This window comes from Taudactylus pleione, unplaced genomic scaffold (genome assembly GCF_031769625.1).
Source record: "Taudactylus pleione unplaced genomic scaffold, aTauple2 ptg000174l, whole genome shotgun sequence".
NCBI classification, from domain to species: Eukaryota; Metazoa; Chordata; class Amphibia; order Anura; family Myobatrachidae; genus Taudactylus; species Taudactylus pleione.
Window position 1 is genome coordinate 5,855,250 of NW_028284576.1, and position 15,670 is coordinate 5,870,919.

Consider the following 15,670-nt stretch of genomic DNA (forward strand, 5'->3'; position numbering starts at 1 on the left):
TTAGAAACTTTTAAGCAGTTTAAGTTCAATTCTGCTGGTTCATCTTCCCTTACTGATAATATCCATTAGAAAACATTTTCACGTGTCTCTGTGGCACAATTGGTTTGCGCGTTCGGCTGTTAACTGAAAGGTTGATGGTTCAAGCCCACCAAGGGATGTGTTTGGTATTTGTTATGCTGTGACAGGAGGATTCTGTATTTGACAAAATTTACCAGGCATTTGTCTTCATTTTACCTCAATACACAAACTTACATGGAAATTAACAGCTATGACTTTACTAACTCTACATCCATGGCTTTCCAGCTAGTGTTAGATAATACTAGAAAGAACTTTACAAATTGAAAACAAGTGATCAGTCCTAAGAAGATATAGAGAATAAGCTAAAATTTCACAGTGACTTATAGCCAGAAGAATAACAAAAATGTTTTAATATATAACAGATACCGGGATCCACTGGGTTAATTCTGAGAAGTTGATTCAATTATTTACAAAGGGGGTAAGTTAACCTTGCAACAGAATAGTAACACCAGTTACAGCAGTTGAAATTGGACCCCTAGCAACCTGATATCACTTTTTTATGCAGCATTATGGGGCTACAACAAATTGCTGCAAGTTTGGAGCTACCATAAGTGTGGCTTATAGTCAGTTACTCACAGGAAATGTGGTGTATCAGCTCTTTGAATCAACCCCAAATTGTTTGCATGTCATTTTCAAGAAAACTATATGTAACTCAGCATTCCTCTGGGGAATCAGAAGAAAATAAAAACAGTGAAGAATTTTGGTTTGGTATGTTATTCTTCACTTGATATACTGCAGCAAATTTTGGTTCCAAAATCTTATCTGGAGAATGCAGGCATCGATCCCGCTAACTCTCACATGCTATGCGAGCACTCTACCATTTGAGCTAATTCCCCTTTGATGTTAAAACCATTTACACCACTTACACCAAGAGGACTGGATTACATTTAGAGATAACATCTCAAAAACATCCATTAGCCTCAAGTTTAGTGAAATCCCATTATCGTTGGTATTTAGTACCTTAATGATTTCATAAAATGTTTCCTTCTTTATCACCATTGTGTTGGAGACTTTGTGGGGCTGAGGAAACTGTTCCACATCTGGTGGCACTGTCCAAACTTATTTCCATTGTGGACAGACATACATTGTCTTGCTTTCCTTCTCATAGGAATTGTAATGCCCAACTCCCTGTCATATTCCCTTTTATCTCATTATATTTCTGATATTCCTAAGTATACCCACAAATTTATAACACATATTTTGAGTGCTACCAAATGCCATATAGCTTTATATTGAAAAAACTCATTACACCATTCTCTATCTTTATTATAAATACAATTTGGCACATCTATCATTGTGAATACATCACCAGAATTTTTCATAACACTGCAAATAAGTTCTCATATACTTGGATCCTTGGACTAACTGAAATCCCCCTATTTCAACCCTTTTATAACTGGATTGATTCGCCCTCATTATGACTAAGATATTTTCACACCCTGACAAAATTCTCAATTCACAGGGTATAATCCTGTTATTTCTTACTTTGCAAAAGTTCATATTATAGTGTCCATTTGTAAGAAATGATCCAAGTTAGAAACTTTTAAGCAGTTTAAGTTCAATTCTGCTGGTTCATCTTCCCTTACTGATAATATCCATTAGAAAGCATTTTCACGTGTCTCTGTGGCGCAATTGGTTTGCGCATTCGGCTGTTAACTGAAAGGTTGGTGGTTCAAGCCCTCTCAGGGACGTGTTTGGTATTTGTTATACTGTGACAGGAGGATTCTGTATTTGACAAAATTTACCAGGCATTTGTCTTCATTTTACCTCAATACACAAACTTACATGGAAATTAACAGCTATGACTTTACTAACTCTACATCCATGGCTTTCCAGCTAGTGTTAGATAATACTAGAAAGAACTTTACAAATTGAAAACAAGTGATCAGTTCTAAGAAGATATAGAGAATAAGCTAAAAATTCACAGTGACTTATAGCCAGAAGAATAACAAAAATGTATTAATATATACCAGATACTGGGATCCACTGGGTTAATTCTGAGAAGTTGATTCAATTATTTACAAATGGGGTAAGTTAACCTTGCAACAGATTAGTAACACCAGTTACAGCATTTGAAATTGGACCCCTAGCAACCTGATATCACTTTTTTATGCAGCATTATGGGGCTACAACAAATTGCTGCAAGTTTGGAGCTACCATAAGTGTGGTTTATAGTCAGTTACTCACAGGAAAAGTGGTGAATCAGCTCTTTGAATCAACCCCAAATTGTTTCCATGTAATTTTCAAGAAAACTATATGTAACTCAACATTCCTCTGGGGCATCAGAAGAAAATAAAAACAGTGAAGAATTTTGGTCAGGAATGTTATTCTTCACTTGATATACTGCAGCAAATTTTGGTTACAATTTGGCACATCTATCATTGTGAATACATCACCAGAATTTTTCATAACACTGCAAATAAGTTCTCATATACTTGGATCCTTGGACTAACTGAAATCCCCCTATTTCAACCCTTTTATAACTGGATTGATTTGCCCCCATCATGACTAAGATATTTTCACACCCTGACAAAATTCTCAATTCACAGGTTATAATCCTGTTATTTCTTACTTTGCACAAGTTTATATTATAGTGTCCATTTGTAAGAAATGATCCAAGTTAGAAACTTTTAAGCAGTTTAAGTTCAATTCTGCTGGTTCATCTTCCCTTACTGATAATATCCATTAGGAAGCATTTTCATGTGTCTCTGTGGCGCAATTGGTTAGCGTGTTCGGCTGTTAACTGAAAGGTTGGTGGTTCAAGCCCACCCAGGGACGTGTTTTGTTTTTGTTATTCTGTGACAGGAGGATTCTGTATTTGACAAAATATACCAGGCATTTGTCTTCATTTTTCCTCCATAAACAAACTTACATGGAAATTAACAGCTATGACTTTACTAACTCTACATCCATGGCTTTCCAGCTAGTGTTAGATAATACTAGAAAGAACTTTACAAATTGAAAACAAGTTATCAGTCCTAAGAAGATATAGAGAATAAGCTAAAAATTCACAGTGACTTATAGCCAGAAGAATAACAAAAATGTATTAATATATACCAGATACTGGATCCACTGGGTTAATTCTGAGAAGTTGATTCAATTATTTACAAATTTGGTAAGTTAACCTTGCAACAGTATAGTAACACCAGTTACAGCAGTTGAAATTGGACCCCTAGCCACCCAATATCACTTTTTTATGCAGCATTATGGGGCTACAACAAATTGCTGCAAGTTTGGAGCTACCATAAGTGTGGCTTATAGTCAGTTACTCACAGGAAATGTGGTGTATCAGCTCTTTGAATCAACCCCAAATTGTTTGCATGTAATTTTCAAGAAAACTATATGTAACTCAGCATTCATCTGGGGAATCAGAAGAAAATAAAAATAGTGAAGAATTTTCGTCTGGAATGTTATTCTTCACTTGATATACTGCAGCAAATTTTGGTTCCAAAATCTTATCTGGAGAATGCGGGATTTGATGCCGCTATATCTCGCATGTTAAGCGAGTGCTCTACCATTTGAGCTAACATAAGTGTGGCTTATAGTCAGTTACTCACACGAAATGTGGTGTATCAGCTCTTTGAAACAACCCCAAATTGTTTGCATGTAATTTTCAAGACAACTATATGTAACTCAGCATTCCTCTGGGGAATCAGAAGAAAATAAAAACAGTGAAGAATTTTGGTCAGGAATGTTATTCTTCACTTGATATACTGCAGCAAATTTTGGTTCCAAAATCTTATCTTGAGAATGCGGGAATCGATGTCGCTACCTCTCGCATGCTAAGCGAGCGCTCTACCATTTGAGCTAATTCCCCTTTGATGTTAAAACCATTTACACCACTTACACCAAGAGGACTGGATTACATTTAGAGATAACATCTCAAAAACATCCATTAGCCTCAAGTTTAGTGAAATCCTATTATCGTTGGTATTTAGTACCTTAATGATTTCATAAAATGTTTCCTTCTTTATCACCATTGTGTTGGAGACTTTGTGGGGCTGAGGAAACTGTCCCACATCTGGTGGCACTGTCCCAACTTATTTCCATTGTGGACAGACATACATTGTCTTGCTTTCCTTCTCATAGGAATTGTAATGCCCAACTCCCTGTCATATTCCCTTTTATCTCATTATATTTCTGATATTCCTAAGTATACCCACAAATTTATAACACATATTTTGAGTGCTACCAAATGCCATATAGCTTTATATTGAAAAAACTCAGTTACACCATTCTCTATCTTTACCATTGTGTTGGAGACTTTGTGCGGCTGCAAATAAGTTCTCATATACTGGGATCCTTGGACTAACTGAAATCCCCCTATTTCAAACCTTTTTTAACTGGATTGATTCGCCCCCATCATGACTAAGATATTTTCACACCCTGACAAAATTCTCAATTCACAGGGTATAATCCTGTTATTTCTTACTTTGCACAAGTTCATATTATAGCGTCCATTTGTAAGAAATGATCCAAGTTAGAAACTTTTAAGCAGTTTAAGTTCAATTCTGCTGGTTCATCTTCCCTTACTGATAATATCCATTAGAAAACATTTTCACGTGTCTCTGTGGTACAATTGGTTTGCGCGTTCGGCTGTTAACTGAAAGGTTGATGGTTCAAGCCCACCAAGGGATGTGTTTGGTATTTGTTATGCTGTGACAGGAGGATTCTGTATTTGACAAAATTTACCAGGCATTTGTCTTCATTTTACCTCAATACACAAACTTACATGGAAATTAACAGCTATGACTTTACTAACTCTACATCCATGGCTTTCCAGCTAGTGTTAGATAATACTAGAAAGAACTTTACAAATTGAAAACAAGTGATCAGTCCTAAGAAGATATAGAGAATAAGCTAAAATTTCACAGTGACTTATAGCCAGAAGAATAACAAAAATGTTTTAATATATAACAGATACCGGGATCCACTGGGTTAATTCTGAGAAGTTGATTCAATTATTTACAAAGGGGGTAAGTTAACCTTGCAACAGAATAGTAACACCAGTTACAGCAGTTGAAATTGGACCCCTAGCAACCTGATATCACTTTTTTATGCAGCATTATGGGGCTACAACAAATTGCTGCAAGTTTGGAGCTACCATAAGTGTGGCTTATAGTCAGTTACTCACAGGAAATGTGGTGTATCAGCTCTTTGAATCAACCCCAAATTGTTTGCATGTCATTTTCAAGAAAACTATATGTAACTCAGCATTCCTCTGGGGAATCAGAAGAAAATAAAAACAGTGAAGAATTTTGGTTTGGTATGTTATTCTTCACTTGATATACTGCAGCAAATTTTGGTTCCAAAATCTTATCTGGAGAATGCAGGCATCGATCCCGCTAACTCTCACATGCTATGCGAGCACTCTACCATTTGAGCTAATTCCCCTTTGATGTTAAAACCATTTACACCACTTACACCAAGAGGACTGGATTACATTTAGAGATAACATCTCAAAAACATCCATTAGCCTCAAGTTTAGTGAAATCCCATTATCGTTGGTATTTAGTACCTTAATGATTTCATAAAATGTTTCCTTCTTTATCACCATTGTGTTGGAGACTTTGTGGGGCTGAGGAAACTGTTCCACATCTGGTGGCACTGTCCAAACTTATTTCCATTGTGGACAGACATACATTGTCTTGCTTTCCTTCTCATAGGAATTGTAATGCCCAACTCCCTGTCATATTCCCTTTTATCTCATTATATTTCTGATATTCCTAAGTATACCCACAAATTTATAACACATATTTTGAGTGCTACCAAATGCCATATAGCTTTATATTGAAAAAACTCATTACACCATTCTCTATCTTTATTATAAATACAATTTGGCACATCTATCATTGTGAATACATCACCAGAATTTTTCATAACACTGCAAATAAGTTCTCATATACTTGGATCCTTGGACTAACTGAAATCCCCCTATTTCAACCCTTTTATAACTGGATTGATTTGCCCCCATCATGACTAAGATATTTTCACACCCTGACAAAATTCTCAATTCACAGGTTATAATCCTGTTATTTCTTACTTTGCACAAGTTTATATTATAGTGTCCATTTGTAAGAAATGATCCAAGTTAGAAACTTTTAAGCAGTTTAAGTTCAATTCTGCTGGTTCATCTTCCCTTACTGATAATATCCATTAGGAAGCATTTTCATGTGTCTCTGTGGCGCAATTGGTTAGCGTGTTCGGCTGTTAACTGAAAGGTTGGTGGTTCAAGCCCACCCAGGGACGTGTTTGGTATTTGTTATTCTGTGACAGGAGGATTCTGTATTTGACAAAATATACCAGGCATTTGTCTTCATTTTTCCTCCATAAACAAACTTACATGGAAATTAACAGCTATGACTTTACTAACTCTACATCCATGGCTTTCCAGCTAGTGTTAGATAATACTAGAAAGAACTTTACAAATTGAAAACAAGTTATCAGTCCTAAGAAGATATAGAGAATAAGCTAAAAATTCACAGTGACTTATAGCCAGAAGAATAACAAAAATGTATTAATATATACCAGATACTGGATCCACTGGGTTAATTCTGAGAAGTTGATTCAATTATTTACAAATTTGGTAAGTTAACCTTGCAACAGTATAGTAACACCAGTTACAGCAGTTGAAATTGGACCCCTAGCAACCCGATATCACTTTTTTATGCAGCATTATGGGGCTACAACAAATTGCTGCAAGTTTGGAGCTACCATAAGTGTGGCTTATAGTCAGTTACTCACAGGAAATGTGGTGTATGAGCTCTTTGAATCAACCCCAAATTGTTTGCATGTAATTTTCAAGAAAACTATATGTAACTCAACATTCCTCTGGGGCATCAGAAGAAAATAAAAACAGTGAAGAATTTTGGTCAGGAATGTTATTCTTCACTTGATATACTGCAGCAAATTTTGGTTCCAAAATCTTATCTGGAGAATGCGGGCTTCGATGCCACTACATCTCGCATGCTAAGCGAGCGCTCTACCATTTGAGCTACCATAAGTATGGCTTATAGTCAGTTACTCACAGGAAATGTGGTGTATCAGCTCTTTGAATCAACCCCAAATTGTTTGCATGTAATTTTCAAGACAACTATATGTAACTCAGCATTCCTCTTGGGCATCAGAAGAAAATAAAAACAGTGAAGAATTTTGGTCAGGAATATTATTCTTCACTTGATATACTGCAGCAAATTTTGATTCCAAAATCTTATCTGGATAATGCGGGCATCGATCCCGCTACCTCTCGCATGCTAAGCAAGCACTCTACCATTTGAGCTAATTCCCCTTTGATGTTAAAGCCATTTACACCACTTACACCTGGAGGACTGGATTACATTTAGAGATAACATCTCAAAAACATCCATTAGCCTCAAGTTTAGTGAAATCCCATTATCGTTGGTATTTAGTACCTTAATGATTTCATAAAATATTTCCTTCTTTATCACCATTGTGTTGGAGACTTTGTGGGGCTGAGGAAAGTGTTCCACATCTGGTGGCACTGTCCAAACTTATTTCCATTGTGGACAGACATACATTGTCTTGCTTTCCTTCTCATAGGAATTGTAATGCCCAACTCCCTGTTATATTCCCTTTTATCTCATTATATTTCTGATTTTCCTAAGTATACCCACAAATTTATAACACATATTTTGAGTGCTACCAAATGCCATATAGCTTTATATTGAAAAAACTCAGTTACACCATTCTCTATCTTTATTATAAATACAATTTGGCACATCTATCATTGTGAATACATCACCAGAATTTTTCATAACACTGCAAATAAGTTCTCATATACTTGGATCCTTGGACTAACTGAAATCACCCTATTTCAACCCTTTTATAACTGGATTGATTTGCCCTCATTATGACTAAGATATTTTCACACCCTGACAAAATTCTCAATTCACAGGGTATAATCCTGTTATTTCTTACTTTGCAAAAGTTCATATTATAGTGTCCATTTGTAAGAAATGATCCAAGTTAGAAACTTTTAAGCAGTTTAAGTTCAATTCTGCTGGTTCATCTTCCCTTACTGATAATATCCATTAGAAAGCATTTTCACGTGTCTCTGTGGCGCAATTGGTTTGTGCATTTGGCTGTTAACTGAAAGGTTGGTGGTTCCATCCCTCTCAGGGACGTGTTTGGTATTTGTTATACTGTGACAGGAGGATTCTGTATTTGACAAAATTTACCAGGCATTTGTCTTCATTTTACCTCAATACACAAACTTACATGGAAATTAACAGCTATGACTTTACTAACTCTACATCCATGGCTTTCCAGCTAGTGTTAGATAATACTAGAAAGAACTTTACAAATTGAAAACAAGTGATCAGTTCTAAGAAGATATAGAGAATAAGCTAAAAATTCACAGTGACTTATAGCCAGAAGAATAACAAAAATGTATTAATATATACCAGATACTGGGATCCACTGGGTTAATTCTGAGAAGTTGATTCAATTATTTACAAATGGGGTAAGTTAACCTTGCAACAGATTAGTAACACCAGTTACAGCAGTTGAAATTGGACCCCTAGCAACCTGATATCACTTTTTTATGCAGCATTATGGGGCTACAACAAATTGCTGCAAGTTTGGAGCTACCATAAGTGTGGTTTATAGTCAGTTACTCACAGGAAAAGTGGTGAATCAGCTCTTTGAATCAACCCCAAATTGTTTCCATGTAATTTTCAAGAAAACTATATGTAACTCAACATTCCTCTGGGGCATCAGAAGAAAATAAAAACAGTGAAGAATTTTGGTCAGGAATGTTATTCTTCACTTGATATACTGCAGCAAATTTTGGTTCCAAAATCTTATCTGGAGAATGTGGGCTTCGATGCTGCTACATCTCGCATGCTAAGCGAGCGCTCTACCATTTGAGCTACCATAAGTGTGGCTTATAGTCAGTTACTCACAGGAAATGTGGTGTATCAGCTCTTTGAATCAACCCCAAATTGTTTGCATGTAATTTTCAAGACAACTATATGTAACTCAGCATTCCTCTGGGGCATCAGAAGAAAATAAAAACAGTGAAGAATTTTGGTCAGGAATGTTATTCTTCACTTGATATACTGCAGCAAATTTTGGTTCCAAAATCTTATCTGGAGAATGTGGGCTTCGATGCCACTACATCTCGCATGCTAAGCGAGCGCTCTACCATTTGAGCTACCATAAGTGTGGCTTATAGTCAGTTACTCACAGGAAATGTGGTGTATCAGCTCTTTGAATCAACCCCAAATTGTTTGCATGTAATTTTCAAGACAACTATATGTAACTCAGCATTCCTCTGGGGCATCAGAAGAAAATAAAAACAGTGAAGAATTTTGGTCAGGAAAGTTATTCTTCACTTAATATACTGCAGCAAATTTTGGTTCCAAAATCTTATCTGGAGAATGCGGGAATCGATGTCGCTACCTCTCGCATGCTAAGCGAGCACTCTACCATTTGAGCTAATTCCCCTTTGATGTTAAAACCATTTACACCACTTACACCAAGAGGACTGGATTACATTTAGAGATAACATCTCAAAAACATCCATTAGCCTCAAGTTTAGTGAAATCCCATTATCGTTGGTATTTAGTACCTTAATGATTTCATAAAATGTTTCCTTCTTTATCACCATTGTGTTGGACACTTTGTGGGGCTGAGGAAACTGTCCCACATCTGGTGGCACTGTCCCAACTTATTTCCATTGTGGACAGACATACATTGTCTTGCTTTCCTTCTCATAGGAATTGTAATGCCCAACTCCCTGTCATATTCCCTTTTATCTCATTATATTTCTGATATTCCTAAGTATACCCACAAATTTATAACACATATTTTGAGTGCTACCAAATGCCATATAGCTTTATATAGAAAAACTCAGTTACACCATTCTCTATCTTTATTATAAATACAATTTGGCACATCTATCATTGTGAATACATCACCAGAATTTTTCATAACACTGCAAATAAGTTCTCATATACTTGGATCCTTGGACTAACTGAAATCCCCCTATTTCAACCCTTTTATAACTGGATTGATTTGCCCCCATCAAGACTAAGATATTTTCACACCCTGACAAAATTCTCAATTCACAGGTTATAATCCTGTTATTTCTTACTTTGCACAAGTTTATATTATAGTGTCCATTTGTAAGAAATGATCCAAGTTAGAAACTTTTAAGCAGTTTAAGTTCAATTCTGCTGGTTCATCCTCCCTTACTGATAATATCCATTAGGAAGCATTTTCATGTGTCTCTGTGGCGCAATTGGTTAGCGTGTTCGGCTGTTAACTGAAAGGTTGGTGGTTCAAGCCCACCCAGGGACGTGTTTGGTATTTGTTATTCTGTGACAGGAGGATTCTGTATTTGACAAAATATACCAGGCATTTGTCTTCATTTTTCCTCCATAAACAAACTTACATGGAAATTAACAGCTATGACTTTACTAACTCTACATCCATGGCTTTCCAGCTAGTGTTAGATAATACTAGAAAGAACTTTACAAATTGAAAACAAGTTATCAGTCCTAAGAAGATATAGAGAATAAGCTAAAAATTCACAGTGACTTATAGCCAGAAGAATAACAAAAATGTATTAATATATACCAGATACTGGATCCACTGGGTTAATTCTGAGAAGTTGATTCAATTATTTACAAATTTGGTAAGTTAACCTTGCAACAGTATAGTAACACCAGTTACAGCAGTTGAAATTGGACCCCTAGCAACCCGATATCACTTTTTTATGCAGCATTATGGGGCTACAACAAATTGCTGCAAGTTTGGAGCTACCATAAGTGTGGCTTATAGTCAGTTACTCACAGGAAATGTGGTGTATGAGCTCTTTGAATCAACCCCAAATTGTTTGCATGTAATTTTCAAGAAAACTATATGTAACTCAACATTCCTCTGGGGCATCAGAAGAAAATAAAAACAGTGAAGAATTTTGGTCAGGAATGTTATTCTTCACTTGATATACTGCAGCAAATTTTGGTTCCAAAATCTTATCTGGAGAATGCGGGCTTCGATGCCGCTACATCTCGCATGCTAAGCGAGCGCTCTACCATTTGAGCTACCATAAGTGTGGCTTATAGTCAGTTACTCACAGGAAATGTGGTGTATCAGCTCTTTGAATCAACCCCAAATTGTTTGCATGTAATTTTCAAGACAACTATATGTAACTCAGCATTCCTCTGGGGCATCAGAAGAAAATAAAAACAGTGAAGAATTTTGGTCAGGAATGTTATTCTTCACTTGATATACTGCAGCAAATTTTGATTCCAAAATCTTATCTGGACAATGCGGGCATCGATCCCGCTACCTCTCGCATGCTAAGCAAGCACTCTACCATTTGAGCTAATTCCCCTTTGATGTTAAAGCCATTTACACCACTTACACCTGGAGGACTGGATTACATTTAGAGATAACATCTCAAAAACATCCATTAGTCTCAAGTTTAGTGAAATCCCATTATCGTTGGTATTTAGTACCTTAATGATTTCATAAAATGTTTCCTTCTTTATCACCATTGTGTTGGAGACTTTGTGGGGCTGAGGAAAGTGTTCCACATCTGGTGGCACTGTCCAAACTTATTTCCATTGTGGACAGACATACATTGTCTTGCTTTCCTTCTCATAGGAATTGTAATGCCCAACTCCCTGTTATATTCCCTTTTATCTCATTATATTTCTGATTTTCCTAAGTATACCCACAAATTTATAACACATATTTTGAGTGCTACCAAATGCCATATAGCTTTATATTGAAAAAACTCAGTTACACCATTCTCTATCTTTATTATAAATACAATTTGGCACATCTATCATTGTGAATACATCACCAGAATTTTTCATAACACTGCAAATAAGTTCTCATATACTTGGATCCTTGGACTAACTGAAATCCCCCTATTTCAACCCTTTTATAACTGGATTGATTTGCCCTCATTATGACTAAGATATTTTCACACCCTGACAAAATTCTCAATTCACAGGGTATAATCCTGTTATTTCTTACTTTGCAAAAGTTCATATTATAGTGTCCATTTGTAAGAAATGATCCAAGTTAGAAACTTTTAAGCAGTTTAAGTTCAATTCTGCTGGTTCATCTTCCCTTACTGATAATATCCATTAGAAAGCATTTTCACGTGTCTCTGTGGCGCAATTGGTTTGCGCATTCGGCTGTTAACTGATAGGTTGGTGGTTCCATCCCTCTCAGGGACGTGTTTGGTATTTGTTATACTGTGACAGGAGGATTCTGTATTTGACAAAATTTACCAGGCATTTGTCTTCATTTTACCTCAATACACAAACTTACATGGAAATTAACAGCTATGACTTTACTAACTCTACATCCATGGCTTTCCAGCTAGTGTTAGATAATACTAGAAAGAACTTTACAAATTGAAAACAAGTGATCAGTTCTAAGAAGATATAGAGAATAAGCTAAAAATTCACAGTGACTTATAGCCAGAAGAATAACAAAAATGTATTAATATATACCAGATACTGGGATCCACTGGGTTAATTCTGAGAAGTTGATTCAATTATTTACAAATGGGGTAAGTTAACCTTGCAACAGATTAGTAACACCAGTTACAGCAGTTGAAATTGGACCCCTAGCAACCTGATATCACTTTTTTATGCAGCATTATGGGGCTACAACAAATTGCTGCAAGTTTGGAGCTACCATAAGTGTGGTTAATAGTCAGTTACTCACAGGAAAAGTGGTGAATCAGCTCTTTGAATCAACCCCAAATTGTTTCCATGTAATTTTCAAGAAAACTATATGTAACTCAACATTCCTCTGGGGCATCAGAAGAAAATAAAAACAGTGAAGAATTTTGGTCAGGAATGTTATTCTTCACTTGATATACTGCAGCAAATTTTGGTTCCAAAATCTTATCTGGAGAATGTGGGCTTCGATGCTGCTACATCTCGCATGCTAAGCGAGCGCTCTACCATTTGAGCTACCATAAGTGTGGCTTATAGTCAGTTACTCACAGGAAATGTGGTGTATCAGCTCTTTGAATCAACCCCAAATTGTTTGCATGTAATTTTCAAGACAACTATATGTAACTCAGCATTCCTCTGGGGCATCAGAAGAAAATAAAAACAGTGAAGAATTTTGGTCAGGAATGTTATTCTTCACTTGATATACTGCAGCAAATTTTGGTTCCAAAATCTTATCTGGAGAATGTGGGCTTCGATGCCACTACATCTCGCATGCTAAGCGAGCGCTCTACCATTTGAGCTACCATAAGTGTGGCTTATAGTGAGTTACTCACAGGAAATGTGGTGTATCAGCTCTTTGAATCAACCCCAAATTGTTTGCATGTAATTTTCAAGACAACTATATGTAACTCAGCATTCCTCTGGGGCATCAGAAGAAAATAAAAACAGTGAAGAATTTTGGTCAGGAAAGTTATTCTTCACTTAATATACTGCAGCAAATTTTGGTTCCAAAATCTTATCTGGAGAATGTGGGAATCGATGTCGCTACCTCTCGCATGCTAAGCGAGCACTCTACCATTTGAGCTAATTCCCCTTTGATGTTAAAACCATTTACACCACTTACACCAAGAGGACTGGATTACATTTAGAGATAACATCTCAAAAACATCCATTAGACTCAAGTTTAGTGAAATCCCATTATCGTTGGTATTTAGTACCTTAATGATTTCATAAAATGTTTCCTTCTTTATCACCATTGTGTTGGAGACTTTGTGGGGCTGAGGAAAGTGTTCCACATCTGGTGGCACTGTCCAAACTTATTTCCATTGTGGACAGACATACATTGTCTTGCTTTCCTTCTCATAGGAATTGTAATGCCCAACTCCCTGTTATATTCCCTTTTATCTCATTATATTTCTGATTTTCCTAAGTATACCCACAAATTTATAACACATATTTTGAGTGCTACCAAATGCCATATAGCTTTATATTGAAAAAACTCAGTTACACCATTCTCTATCTTTATTATAAATACAATTTGGCACATCTATCATTGTGAATACATCACCAGAATTTTTCATAACACTGCAAATAAGTTCTCATATACTTGGATCCTTGGACTAACTGAAATCCCCCTATTTCAACCCTTTTATAACTGGATTGATTTGCCCTCATTATGACTAAGATATTTTCACACCCTGACAAAATTCTCAATTCACAGGGTATAATCCTGTTATTTCTTACTTTGCAAAAGTTCATATTATAGTGTCCATTTGTAAGAAATGATCCAAGTTAGAAACTTTTAAGCAGTTTAAGTTCAATTCTGCTGGTTCATCTTCCCTTACTGATAATATCCATTAGAAAGCATTTTCACGTGTCTCTGTGGCGCAATTTGTTTGCGCATTCGGCTGTTAATTGAAAGGTTGGTGGTTCAAGCCCTCTCAGGGACGTGTTTGGTATTTGTTATACTGTGACAGGAGGATTCTGTATTTGACAAAATTTACCAGGCATTTGTCTTCATTTTACCTCAATACACAAACTTACATGGAAATTAACAGCTATGACTTTACTAACTCTACATCCATGGCTTTCCAGCTAGTGTTAGATAATACTAGAAAGAACTTTACAAATTGAAAACAAGTGATCAGTTCTAAGAAGATATAGAGAATAAGCTAAAAATTCACAGTGACTTATAGCCAGAAGAATAACAAAAATGTATTAATATATACCAGATACTGGGATCCACTGGGTTAATTCTGAGAAGTTGATTCAATTATTTACAAATGGGGTAAGTTAACCTTGCAACAGTATAATAACACCAGTTACAGCAGTTGAAATTGGACCCCTAGCAACCCGATATCACTTTTTTATGCAGCATTATGGGGCTACAACAAATTGCTGCAAGTTTGGAGCTACCATAAGTGTGGTTTATAGTCAGTTACTCACAGGAAAAGTGGTGTATCAGCTCTTTGAATCAACCCCAAATTGTTTTCATGTAATTTTCAAGACAACTATATGTAACTCAGCATTCCTCTGGGGCATCAGAAGAAAATAAAAACAGTGAAGAATTTTGGTCAGGAATGTTATTCTTCACTTGATATACTGCAGCAAATTTTGGTTCCAAAATCTTATCTGGAGAATGTGGGCTTCGATGCCACTACATCTCGCATGCTGAGCGAGCGCTCTACCATTTGAGCTACCATAAGTGTGGCTTATAGTCAGTTACTCACAGGAAATGTGGTGTATCAGCTCTTTGAATCAACCCCAAATTGTTTGCATGTAATTTTCAAGACAACTATATGTAACTCAGCATTCCTCTGGGGCATCAGAAGAAAATAAAAACAGTGAAGAATTTTGGTCAGGAAAGTTATTCTTCACTTAATATACTGCAGCAAATTTTGGTTCCAAAATCTTATCTGGAGAATGCGGGCATCGATGTCGCTACCTCTCGCATGCTAAGCGAGCGCTCTACCATTTGAGCTAATTCCCCTTTGATGTTAAAACCATTTACACCACTTACACCAAGAGGACTGGATTACATTTAGAGATAACATCTCAAAAACATCCATTAGCCTCAAGTTTAGTGAAATCCCATTATCGTTGGTATTTAGTACCTTAATGATTTCATAAAATGTTTCCTTCTT

General features: G+C 36.2%; 3 non-coding genes across 3 annotated transcripts; all 3 read left to right on the forward strand.

Moving 5' to 3' along the window:
* Window positions 1-2,782: 2,782 nt before the first annotated feature.
* Window positions 2,783-2,856, forward strand: TRNAN-GUU (transfer RNA asparagine (anticodon GUU)). Its single transcript has one exon. It is a non-coding gene; the product is annotated as a tRNA-Asn (tRNA).
* Window positions 2,857-6,253: 3,397 nt separating this feature from the next.
* Window positions 6,254-6,327, forward strand: TRNAN-GUU (transfer RNA asparagine (anticodon GUU)). Its single transcript has one exon. It is a non-coding gene; the product is annotated as a tRNA-Asn (tRNA).
* Window positions 6,328-10,327: 4,000 nt separating this feature from the next.
* TRNAN-GUU (transfer RNA asparagine (anticodon GUU)) lies at window positions 10,328-10,401 on the forward strand. Its single transcript has one exon. It is a non-coding gene; the product is annotated as a tRNA-Asn (tRNA).
* Window positions 10,402-15,670: the final 5,269 nt, after the last annotated feature.